Source organism: Nylanderia fulva, unplaced genomic scaffold (assembly GCF_048542155.1).
Source record: "Nylanderia fulva isolate GAGA-0341 unplaced genomic scaffold, ASM4854215v1 Scaffold20, whole genome shotgun sequence".
NCBI classification, from domain to species: domain Eukaryota; kingdom Metazoa; phylum Arthropoda; class Insecta; order Hymenoptera; family Formicidae; genus Nylanderia; species Nylanderia fulva.
Genome location: NW_028190264.1, coordinates 3,873,628 through 3,886,490, shown reverse-complemented (window position 1 = coordinate 3,886,490; position 12,863 = coordinate 3,873,628). Strand labels below are relative to the sequence as shown.

Genomic DNA, 12,863 nt, shown 5'->3' with positions numbered 1-12,863 from the left:
GGATTACTAAAGCTGCAAAGGATTACCCCAGCATCTGGAGAAATGGCTGATGTGACTTAACGCGACACCGAGACCTTCCACCTAGCTTTCAGATGTTGAGACAGATTTCAATATTTAATTATCGAGCTCTTCTTTCTAAACTACTTTTTCCCTCCATCTTTCTCTTATTTCTAATACATAAAAAATTATGTATACGTGAAATAAGAATTCACCGAAAGTTTACTCTATGATTTTAAAAATCACTACTTTAAAGCCCCATCATATTTTATATGTCAAATATATATAAATGTGATATAAATAAATGACTAAAGAAAAGATCTTTTATAAATGTTAACACAAAACAAACTGTCAAAACCTAATGTAGATATATTGAAATTAAATCTAATATTATATTAACGTGATAAATAAATGATTTTAAATCTCTGATTAATTTTCTCTTAACATTCACAGCATATAGTATATTAAAAAAAATATATGCATTAAATATACGCGATATTGATCGCAAAATACAATCGAATTGCACGATATACGCTCGTGAATTCTCCACGACGAGACTGCAACTTGTGACCGTTTTTCCCCAACACGCGTCACGTAATCCAACAACTTGACAGGGCAGCGCGTTCGACCGCTTTTCGAAATCGGAAAAAGAGACCATGAGAATCGAAATCGACAAATATTGTCGTCACGTACCGCGCCGGCGATAAGTCGCGCTCGTTCGGGCCGTCCCTTTCTCGCTCTCTCAGGAGAGACGTCCACGAAAATGCGGGGTCCGCGAGAACGATGGGATTTTGCCGAGGTACGGGCTTCAATGAGCCTCGCGTGTTCTCCCGGTCATTCGTCGGGAACGTGAGTAAATATTGATGCGCGGGATCCGATCCTGCGTTCAGGATGAACTGAAGCTGTGGATGCCAATTGCGTTCGCCGTATATACACAAACCAATACTGTACACGGTTTTATGACTCTATACAGCGTGGCCAAGATATCTCGCATTTTTTAAAACATCATTTGGAAGCGACTTCACGTGCTCGTTGATGAAAATGTCAACATTTAAATGAAATTGACTATCCAAAAATTCTTTATTGGATCGCAGATCTTATTGAATTGAAATTAGATGTCAATTTAAAGATTTTTTGTAGAATTAAGTTTTACATTTAATAATTAATAGATATGCTTTGCAGCGGTGAAAAAACTTGTTTAAAGGAAATCGAATCAAACTATGAAAAAGTATTTTTATTATAAAAATTAAAAATTTTATTTAATGGCAGAGATAATTATATTTGATTTATTAATTAAATATATTGTATTCTATTATCTTAGATAATGTAATGTTTATGCATAATGGAACGGATTTTGACAATTTAAGAATCATTCATGACTAGTTTTTCGTATCTAGTATGAGAACGACATATTTTGCATTCTTAAAGAATTCCAAAAATATACTGGAAATTTTTGAGTACATAGCATAGAATATTTAAATTATTCAAATTTCTCCCCCAAGGATGGATATTTTCCGCGTCGCTTGGGGCAAAAACCGATGGCAATGACGGCTGACTGATGGAATGCGAAAGCTGACTCTTCCTTTCTCTCTCATCCCCCTCTCTCTCTCTTTCATTCTCTCTCTTTCTCTTGTTCAACCTGAATATTGGATATCAATAACAACAGCCGAGGCTGACATCGAGAGCTTTTGTTCATTCACTTCATTCGCGAATGGGGTATGGTCACAGTGGTGCTGTTCCTTGCTGGAGGACAATACGGGGTGTGTCAGGCAGCACGAACTTTTTCTGGATCGCAAATATTAAACCAAGAGAAATGTATTTTGTATGTGACGCATCGATAATTCTTGATTTACCAATTTTTAAAAATGTCCTGACATGTTATAAATAGAAAAAAAGTTTAAATCACCTATGCATAATTTTCCTTGTGTGATATAATTTTAATTTAAAGTTTTAATTATTTCAGTAAAGATTAAAAAGTCGGGGAAAATCATTATTTGACAGAATTTAATTTCATAAAATTGCTAACGAGAAAAATCCATGTCGAACAAACTTTTATGACATAATTCACATTTTTTGTAAGATGTATTTTTTATTAATGCATCTTTGATTAATTTGTTAGATCAATAATTTCGATAATCTTTTTATCGTATGACAAACGCGGAATAACTAAGACACTCTATAGATTCGAATAAAGTAACTTGCTTACGGAAGTAGAAGACGAACAGTTGTCGGAAGAGAGCAATCGAAGGAAACTGGGCAATTCTGAGCGTCTGTTGAGAGAAGACTATGGTGTAAGACCCGAGTAAGTTTGTAATAACCATGTCAAATAATTGAACGGCCGAGATGAAGGAGGTATGCAGCATTTATAGTGTTTCGAAGTTATCACCTTCCAAGTAGAATTGCTGCTCGCAGAGAAACGCAACTCGATTCGTTTAATGTTGCACCCCGTAGAAGTAAACTCAATTAAATACTATCATCTAACTCGTTTGATGGTGCGCGAGATTTTCAAGAGAGGAATCCATCTTTGAGAATATGTAATTCGTGCGATTTTAAGTGGATGATAAATGGATAATAAATCCGGTTACACAAAATTACGGCGATCTTGATAAAACAGACGCCATGAAGAAATTTTAGAAGTTAAATGAAGGAGCAGATATATTAATTATTATTATTACTGTTACTTTTATCATATCATTAAATAAAATATTGTAACAGTATAAGAATTCCAATTTGTTTATTTTTTATTTTATCTGAATAATTTGTCAAACTTTCATAATTTTTTATCAAAAAATATGAAACGGAACAAATATTTACGTACCTTGTTTTTCTTCAAATCTCTACACTATTGTATTTTTAAAATCCAAGTTTCCCTGTTTTGTGTGTATGTGTGTCGAATAATACGCAAGCAATAAATAATAATCGATCCAAGAATAAATAATTTCGCAAAAATGCAGTACGCTTCGCTCGTCCGTGCGCGGACATCCGGCTAGATCTCGCGCAATGTGGCAAAAGGCGAGCCCGGGCGATAAACTCCCATGACAAACAAGTACCGGCATTCGAGCGATATATCATGCGGCGGCGAGTCATAAACGCGAAACTTTCGCAAAAACGGTGAGCGTTCGCAAAATGTCTCGGTGCAGCTAACTACGACGGCTGCGTTGCGGCGGCCGAGGGTCACTGTACTATATATTATACGTAATATCATCGAAGTTGGTAATGAATCACGGTGGATGGGCGGACGAAACCATCCAGCGCGGCCGACATTAGCTCGCGCGAGTTAACTCAGTTAACCAGCAACTTTGATCTGCGATTCCGAATGAACTATCTAGTCTCCGCCGCTCCATCCGGCGCTCCGATTTGCAAGGCCGGGCACTCGGAGATTCCATTACAAACAACGACAGCCGGATCAATATTTAAATTCCTAATGGCTCCCGATGGACGTGATCGCGAAACGCAGATCGCTTGATAAAATGTGTCAAGTTGCCGAATCCATTTTCATCAAGAGTGCAAGTTTCGCCAGGAAGTGGATGAGAAGCAGACAATGTACTTACCAAAACACACGTAGAAGTACGTCACGAAATTGTACTTAGAGCCCAATCAAGAGTCCACCTAAAAAGAAAAAAGACACTTATTGTAACGAAAAATTACAAAAATACAAAAAAAAAAAGATAAATTAAGAAATAAGACATGATATAAAAAAGTAAAAAAAAATAAATTTTTTCAACCTAATAAAATTTATCGATAAGCGAAGATCAAGAGTTGGAGTGCACTTAAATTCGAAAAAAAAGAGGTGCAATACGTTTGAATGAGAATCGATAGATTTTTTTTCGATATTTTTTCCCCATCGAGTGAAAAATCACCCTCTCTCGGATGAACAAAAATGTTAGATTAGAGGCGGAAACATGCTGTGGTGAACTCGGGGATGATGTTGCAACGACAAAGGCCGTCGCGTCGGCTCGGTAATAAAGACGGCGAATTAAGGATCCCGGCATGTAAATTGTCGTTGATATGATTTACCGGCAATTTGAATGAAGAGCGTGCACGGGCCATGATGTCGGTTAGCATAGATTTGAATAAATTGTGAGTTACTACGACGTCATTAAGCTCAGCGAATCTTTTTGCAAGCTACTTGTACGAGTGAATACCCCGTAGTTATTATCGAGCTGTTCTCTCCCATTTTCCTCTTTATTTTTTTTTATGCCAAAATTTTGATTCTCTTTCTAAAAAAGGCACGTTATTTATTCTCGAACGTATCGAAGAATTGTTGCCTTTAATCCGCGATGCCGATTGGTGCCGTCATAGCGTTTAATTCGTGAGCGGCCGTCATTGCGTATTTTGACAGTTGTATGTAAAAAAGTAATTTTTTCTAGATTTTTTTCCCTAGAAGTAATTTCTATTATGTTTTAAACTTTGATTCGCCGAGTTTTTACCATGTACAATACATAAGTATTCTTGAATCTCTATTATGCGTTATAATTTCAATTCGTCAAATTTCTATTGTGTGCATAAATTCAATTGGCTGAATTTCTATTAGGTACAATTTCAGTTATTTACATAATAGAAATACGGCGAATCTGAGTTATGTGCATAATAGAAATTCAAGAAATTCGGGAATTAGAGTTATGAACATAATTGAAATTCGGCGAATTAAAATTATGTACACTCGCGGAGTAAAAATTTGTTTAGCGCGCGCTTGTGTTATGTAGTAAAATAAAAATCACATCCCAAATAAATGTACCGTGTTTTATTATTATTATTATTGGTTTTAATGTTTTGTTTCGATGAATCAATATAGAAGCGATTATAAATTCGATAAAATCTATTGATTATCACATAAATTATGTGTAATGTGTTTCCTATTTACATTACGTAAACGTGTTTATATTGCACGTATTTAAATCTGGAAAATAATAATAATCGACACATAATATCATTCCACATGTCAAAAAAATATATTTTGAGATAAATAAAATTATCACAAGTTTGCTATTTTAATTATCTTGGTTGAAATATGTATATATTAATAAATTCTAAGGATGTAATAATTATTACATCCTATAGATTAATCTATATATTTTTCTATTTCGTAGTTTTTCATACATAGATATAATTCTATATATAATTATATAATTTTATATATGTATAGTCTACATTTTTATTTCATAGCTCGTTTTTACTCCAGCATCAACGACGTACGTTTTTTTTTTTTTAATTTGCAAAGAGAGGTTAAGAATCCGCTAGCGATAGTCTATATATAATTCTTATATATTCAAGCTTTTAATTTCGTAGCAAAATAAGTATTTTTTTCTCTTTCTTTTTACGAGACACGTTGCTTAAATAAAAATGAAATAATTCGAGTCTCGTTATCTAAAAGTGTGATAAAATCACACATTTGCGGGCTTTTAAAACTCCACTGCTGTATCGCTAGAGAGCTTAAATGCCATCACGGTTACGTGGCACGCGTTGCTCTCGACGAAGGATTGGACTAGACAGACGGATGAAGGCTGGAGTTAGCCATCGTTCCGAGGTGGAATTGTGCGTGGATCAATAAATCGCGCGGACGGGAACGTTCGAATACGGCGAATAAAGAGAATCGGCCAGAAACGACAGCGCGATTTCGTCGGCCAAGACGCGGGACCAGCGATGATTCGCGATTTGCGCAATGACCTATTTAAATTCGAAGCCCAGTTTAATCCTTCTTACGAATCGTTCCGTAAATCGATTAACTCGCGAACGCCATTATGAGACTCCGGATTGGAATTCTTCCATGGTAATACCAATTATCGTTCGATCAGCTCTCTCTCTTTCGCGTAACAATCGGATTAAATTAAGGGTCGATCGATGGAATATCGAAGCGAGAAATAAGAATTTTATTCACGCCGAGATCTATCATATAGGTTAAATTAAAAAGGGAGGAATAAAAAGGTTTGAAAAAAAAATTGTCGATTTTTATTTCTATATAAAAGCTCAATATGGTTAACAGTGAAAGAACGTGACACGATTGCGTATGGAGAAAATTACTTTGTTGCATCAGTAGTAATCAAGGACTTGTTAGGACGCGGGAAATTAAATTGTGTATAAAAAAAGAGCGCAACGCGCAAGTCAAATATTTATAGTGAAAAAATTGGCTTTAAATTTTGGTAACTGAAATTTACATCTCTCTATTACGGCGATGTTTTGATAATTTTATGCAAATAACTTCTCGAATATCTGCGAGGCGGCAATTTTCCTACAGAAACGGAGCGCGCTTTGAAGGAGAGGAGAAAGGTCGCTGTAATTTTCATACGCTCGTGCGTTACACGTTACACGATCGTTACATTGTGAGACACGCCGCAAACCATCTCACCCATATGATTGTTCCATGATAAATTGCAACGAGAGTGCTCGCTCGATCATTTTACGAAGCTTAGAAACCAATTAGCTGTGATCCTGGTATTTTCGCGACAACTCGGCGCCGCATAAAGGCTCCCTTTAATAAGAGAACTATATACGTAATCGTGCTCTCGGAAACCCGGTGCGGTTGTTTCGGGAATATCATATATACGTAACATATCGCTGCATCATTGAAAATTGCATCCTGAAAAATGCGAACCTACTTCGTCGGCAAAAAATGTCATTTCAAAAAATGAAATAAAATATTCGAAGAGTCTTAAAATATTTTTTGTATAAATTATCTATCTTTCTTTTTTGCTCTTTTTTTATTCAATATATAAAAGCACGAGAGAGAGAGAGAAAAGGGGAATTTTTACGGGACACTTATTTATACAGTTGAGGGTGATGAATAAATATAATCCGTACACTTTCTATGCGACAAATGTGTGAAAGCTGCGCGTACGTGTGTACGCGTTATATTTACTGTACATCATCTTTCAGGTGAACTCCCCTCTATTGCGGTTTCCGCTTGTATCCTCGACGGATCCCCGCGGAACAGTGTGTGCGAAATTGCACCGCGTTGCATTATTACGCGGATTCGCTTTTGCAGTCAACAGTCGCCTCCCTTCTCTACTCGGCTTCGTTAGATTCAACTTCGCCGACGTACGGCGTGTCCCGACCCTCATCAGAAACGTTATGTACTCGTGTCTGTATTCCGATGGGAAGCTGTAACTCTTGCTTCGACGAATTTACAGCGACACGACAATATATACACAGAGCGAGACGTATAAACTTGATGTATGTACTACATTTAACTCTTGGCGGTATATCATAAAATCATGCAAAAACACTGCTATTTTAACAATAAAGCTTGATACACGAGCGATGATAAAATGTCAGTTAAATAGACACAGCGGGTGTAATATTTCGTACTCGACGTAATCGAGAAGAATAATATTGCTTTTATACGAACAAAAACTTGTATTTCTTATATATATAGTTCTACAGTGTAATATAATTCAGAATATAAACTGTTTCGAATTAAATGAAATTAAATTTAAATACGACTCGACGTAGAATATCTATTAAATTAAATTTGAGTTTTATCGTAATTTTTGGCTTGGATCGTGTCGCATTTAAATTTAATTTCATGTTTATAGAAGGTACACAGGTAGAGATCTATGAGGTGGATAGATCGGGATTAATCCAACGAGAGGACGCGGCGAGAATAGGTCGTGGATCAACGAGATGTTACAGTCGATGCGAATAATAACAAGATGATGAGAAAACGAGCCGAGACGAGAATATAGAGGAACAGGAGCTTCATTTGCATGGGAAAGGAGAAGGACTACGTATCTCTTCCTCGCCTGACCCAATAATACGCAACTGGCCAACCAAACGGTCCAAATTCAATTCAATTACGTGAATGTAGTCGAACGCGATCGCTAATTCAAGCCCGGGGACAAGCGAAACATAATAACTAAATAGGAGCTTCTCTATATCTAGTTGTTCTCTAAGATCTTGATAAATATATATATATGTTTCTATTATAGATTCACACCTTAATGTAATATTTTATATATTAATCATTTATTTTAAACTTGAGATTTTTATAATATTTTATAAAATATATTTATAATATAATTATAATAAATTTATATAATATATAAGATATTATCTTTTCATAATACCATGAAATCGTATAAATTTATTTTAAACTTGATTTTTATAATATTCTATAGAATATATTATAATATAATTATAATAAATTTATATAATATATAAGATATTATTTTTTCATAATACCATGAAATCGTATAAATTTATTTTAAACTTGAGATTTTTATAATATTCTATAGAATATATCTATAATATAATTATAATAAATTTATATAATATATAAGATATTATCTTTTCATAATACCATGAAATCGTATAAATTTATTTTAAACTCGAGATTTTTATAATATTCTATAGAATATATTTATAATATATAATATATAAGATGTTACATTAAATGTGAATCTATAATAGAAACGCATTGAGGATAGAACATTATCCTAATTATTTCCTATATATTCCTAAACTTCCCTCTATTCTCTATCTATCTTTTCGTAAATAAGAATAAAAATAATAAGAATTGATTCTCCGAATCGCATTCTTCTGTATTTCGCGCAAGATTAACGCAACACAGAGCTAGGAAATCTCACGAATGAAGTTCAAATCCAGACCTCGGAGCTATTTCAACCGCGACTATAGACGAGCCACGAACGAATGGAAGTACTCAATTAATCCGACGTAGGCATTGCAAACTGGCCTGGGCTATTATGGAGAAGCATAGAAGGAGGAAGGGAGTTAAATTGCTTTCGTACGCGGCGCGCTTATGTGGGAAATTGAAACAAAGTTCGAAATTGCGCGGCCCGCCATTATGGTGTCCGCTTAACTATTAACGCGCTCTGATGAACTAAGCGTTCGCGAAAAATCCGAATGTAAAGGGAAGAAAAATGGCGAAACAGAGAGGAAGAGAAAAAGAAGAAGAGAAAAAACCAGCATTGAGAGCGAGTACGCTTCAATTATCGCGCGTAGGGGAAAAAAATGTATTTTTTATCCTCTAGAAAATCGAGTATGGACCATCGCGTTACACCGATGACTCCATATATATACAGACATCGCGGCCGATCCCGTGGGGATTTTCGGAAAATCTGGAACACAGCCAATGGCGCAGCTTAACGCTGTCGTTGCGCCTACATATATACAAGGGAGAAACGGACAGAGTAGTATTTCGCCGAGCTATTGCGAGTTTATACGCTCCACAAGGCGAATTTTTCCATCCAGCTTTTTTCTCTGCGAAAAAAATTAACCGCGATGGCTGTCTGTTGAGGATTACCGCCGTATTGCGAATGTAACAGGTTAATCCGTCCATCAGAAAATTGCAACGTTAAAGTATATTCGATATTTCGTGATATATACGTATATACGATTTTTCATATTTTAGAAAATAATATTTGCAAAAAGTAATTCATTTTTTTTTTAATTGAAAAATATCGAATAAAAAGAGAAGAAATATTGATAAATAATACATTTTATTAATAATCTTCGAATTAGAGGAAATGATGGATTTTTCTAAAAAAATTTACACTTTGAACTATTTGAAGAACAAAATATCATATTAAATTCGTTTATACATATACAAATTCTTATTATTTTGTCATATTTAATAACCATGCATATTACACAATGTGTGTACATATGTCACGTATCTACCAGCGATATTTTTCTGTACACGGTAGTTCAATCGTTATATTTTGCTATCATAAGTCGTGAGCGATGTTTTTCTTGCGATATGAATGTTATTTCGTCAGTGAGAGGGTAGCGGTCGCGGAAAATTGAAAATATCTGGGAAATGCGAGTTATATTATTCGGAAAAAATATCATAGAAAGAGAGTGGACCGTGGGATGCTGGAAGCGGCTATATCGAATTCGCCCTACTTTCGAACGAATCGCGGCAACGAATCCGATAAACGCGAGTTTCGGTCCGAGCGACGTTTACATTACAGCGGTGTTATCGGATTTTCGCCGCCGATGTAATCATCGTTGTAATCTCTGTCTCATACTCCCCCGCATCTGCATACGGCTTAAGATATGTGCACAATATATGTACATTTATTTTACATCGATACGCTTAACGAATATTTTTCTATCGAATTAAATTTTCATCATACATCTACATAGATCGGATTACAGATAAAAACTTGTGTACTCCCTGTTTATAATTGTCGATAATATTGTAAGACAAAAAAAATATAACAGGGGTCACAATATATAAAGTAAAACTTTGAAAATATTAAAATATAATTTTCAGTTGTTTAATTTTTCAAACAATTAAATAGAATATCAAAAATTTATTTGGATAAAATACGTATTATTTTTTTATATTAAAAGTAACGTAAATTTAAAATTTATCAAATATCTATATTATATTAATTTACTATCAAGTATCGGAAATAGAATGTAATATTTCTACTTTTTTTCATTACCCTTTTTTCATTACTGAGAATTTTTATTTCAATCGTTAGCTCTGCCGTTACCGAGAAATTGTATTTTATTTCTCTGGGATTTTTCAATCAAATCAATTAATATTTTTATAGAAATATTTTAAAAAAATAAGCTCCGAACAAATTGCGTTAAAAAAGATGAAATTAATTTGCGTTTAGTTTCGCGATGTGAAAAACAGCCGGTCGTGAATCATCCGCCGTAAGACAAAGACGAGCCGTCGCGGTATTAAAGTTGTATTATTAATGAGAGGGTGGATAGAAGCGAAGCCCTTTGGTGCGAATACGCACGGTCGGTCGTTCGTTTCATTATTGAATGCAAATAGGTTCGTTAGGGCCGGCCGTTTTTAAGTGCTCGTTGAGCCTCGACCCTCTATCTAGCCGAGCCTCCAGAAACAATACTCTATTCCCACCCCCGAGAGAGAGAGAGCGAGCGAGGAAAATTACTCTGCGGAAAGTTTAGCGTGTCGTGCCATGACAGCCGACTGTCGGGATCGGCGAAAACCCCTTAAATATATACAGAGTGTCCTAGATCTAGCAAATTACATTATACACACTCTGTGAGATCCCCTATATAACATCCTAGAAACCGGATTTGAACGATAAATTACGTAGAGGTACGAATTGATAAATACCATTATAAGTTTAAATTAAATGTATATAGTAAATATAAAATCGTTTTCTGTCAAAATATAGAATTTTCATTATTTAAAATGTGTGATATTTTTAAATATTTTTATACTCATGATTTATGATAATATTTTTAATACCCTCAAATAAAGTTTCTCCGCCTAGAATCGCATAGTCGAAAATTAAAAAATATACAAGATGTTTTAAAAAAATATTGTATAATAAAAATAATTATTTAATATGTGTGCGTTTTTATGAAGTAAAAATTTTAAATAGATATAAGATATAAGGTAAGGTCGATTAAAGTCTGGGAACGTTTGGCTTTCGCAGAAATTGCGACGGCAAAATCGATGCGCATTATATTCTGGTGGCGTTAGAATTTAGGGATGTCGAATGCATCGTCCGCGTTATCCGAATTACGATTAGAAACGTGCTAGTCGCGTCCGAAACAATTGTCCCGTAACACCTCGATCGTGGCACAAATGGGATCTCCATTGGCGTTTCTCGTCCCTTGCTATCAATACACGACACCGAAATGCTGCTGGTTGACCAATTGAACGTGGAAACGTGAACGTGATCGGCGAAAGCAGAAATCGAATATGCAGAATGCATACAGCAAAAATGATTAGGGAAAACTGAATACAAAGGTAGCTTTGAGTGTAAAAAATTAAATCTCGAAGATCTTGATAGAATAAGAAAAAATATTTTTTCATTGGAGGTAAAAGGATTAAAGCTAAACTAAAAATTGAGAACTGAAAAAAGAAACAATAAATATTAAAAAAATATCGAATAAGATGTGGACAATTAAATTAAATTGTAAAAAATTGAAATATATAATTGTTTGCAGATTTGCAGTTTAGGATCCGGAAATGACAGATTCAACACTGATAGTATAATAATCGGTACTCATCTCGGGTGCCAGACATTAAATTAGTACCAATTAAAATCACGAATAACTGGAATAACGAGCGTCTCGAAAAATCGCCGACGTCGTGACGAATTTGATGGCTTGACGCCATTCGCTGTCGTCGCGCGACTTGTTCGTATGTATAATTGTAATTGATAGAGCGCGGCAACAGGTGATTTACGATGATAATTTGGTAAATATGACGACCATTCGTTGCGTTATTTGCCAATATCGTGATAAATACGTTACATTATCGACGCTAATAAATTTAGTTATAAATATCGACTATACGATTCTAGGCGGAGAAACTTCATTTGGTATTAAAAATAGTCTCATAAATCACATGAATAAAAATATTTAAAAATATTACAGATTTTAAATAATTATAGAATTATACATATATTTTGATATAGAAAATAATTGTACATTTACTACATTTAAAGCGCGCGTTACATGTTTATCGCCAAATATAAGAATGCGAGAAACACTATCGATATTTTTTTCGAAGAATTTTCCTGACATTTCTCCTATTCATTAGCTTCATTCTCGAAGAACGCGACGTAAATGCAAGATAAACGGTAATCGAAACAGGCGACAATAGCGCGACGAGTTAGTAGGTTCATTTCAATTAGGAACAAGAGCGACAATGGATAGACGGATAGTGACAGCTTTGGCGATAGAACAATGGGGAGGCCGGCTATTTGTCATTGACAATCGGATCGGATTGTTGCGGGGCGAAATTCAATCGAGCATGGTGAATGTACAACGCTTGCAATAACGCATTTAGAGAGTTTGAGATTTCCACTATTCAATCATTAAGCTGTGCTAAATTCCCTTTATAAATGTGTACTAAAATTATTAAACCCAATTGTAAATTAAGAACAAAGAAATGAATATAAGCAATA

General features: G+C 34.8%; 1 long non-coding RNA gene across 1 annotated transcript in view; it reads right to left on the bottom strand.

Moving 5' to 3' along the window:
* Positions 1-3,550: 3,550 nt before the first annotated feature.
* LOC114928626 (uncharacterized) overlaps positions 3,551-12,863 on the bottom strand; it is an 83,575-nt gene continuing 74,262 nt past the window's right edge. The window contains exon 3 of the long non-coding RNA XR_003819095.2: positions 3,551-3,606. This is a non-coding gene — a long non-coding RNA (uncharacterized LOC114928626). The remainder of the gene's footprint in view (positions 3,607-12,863) is intronic.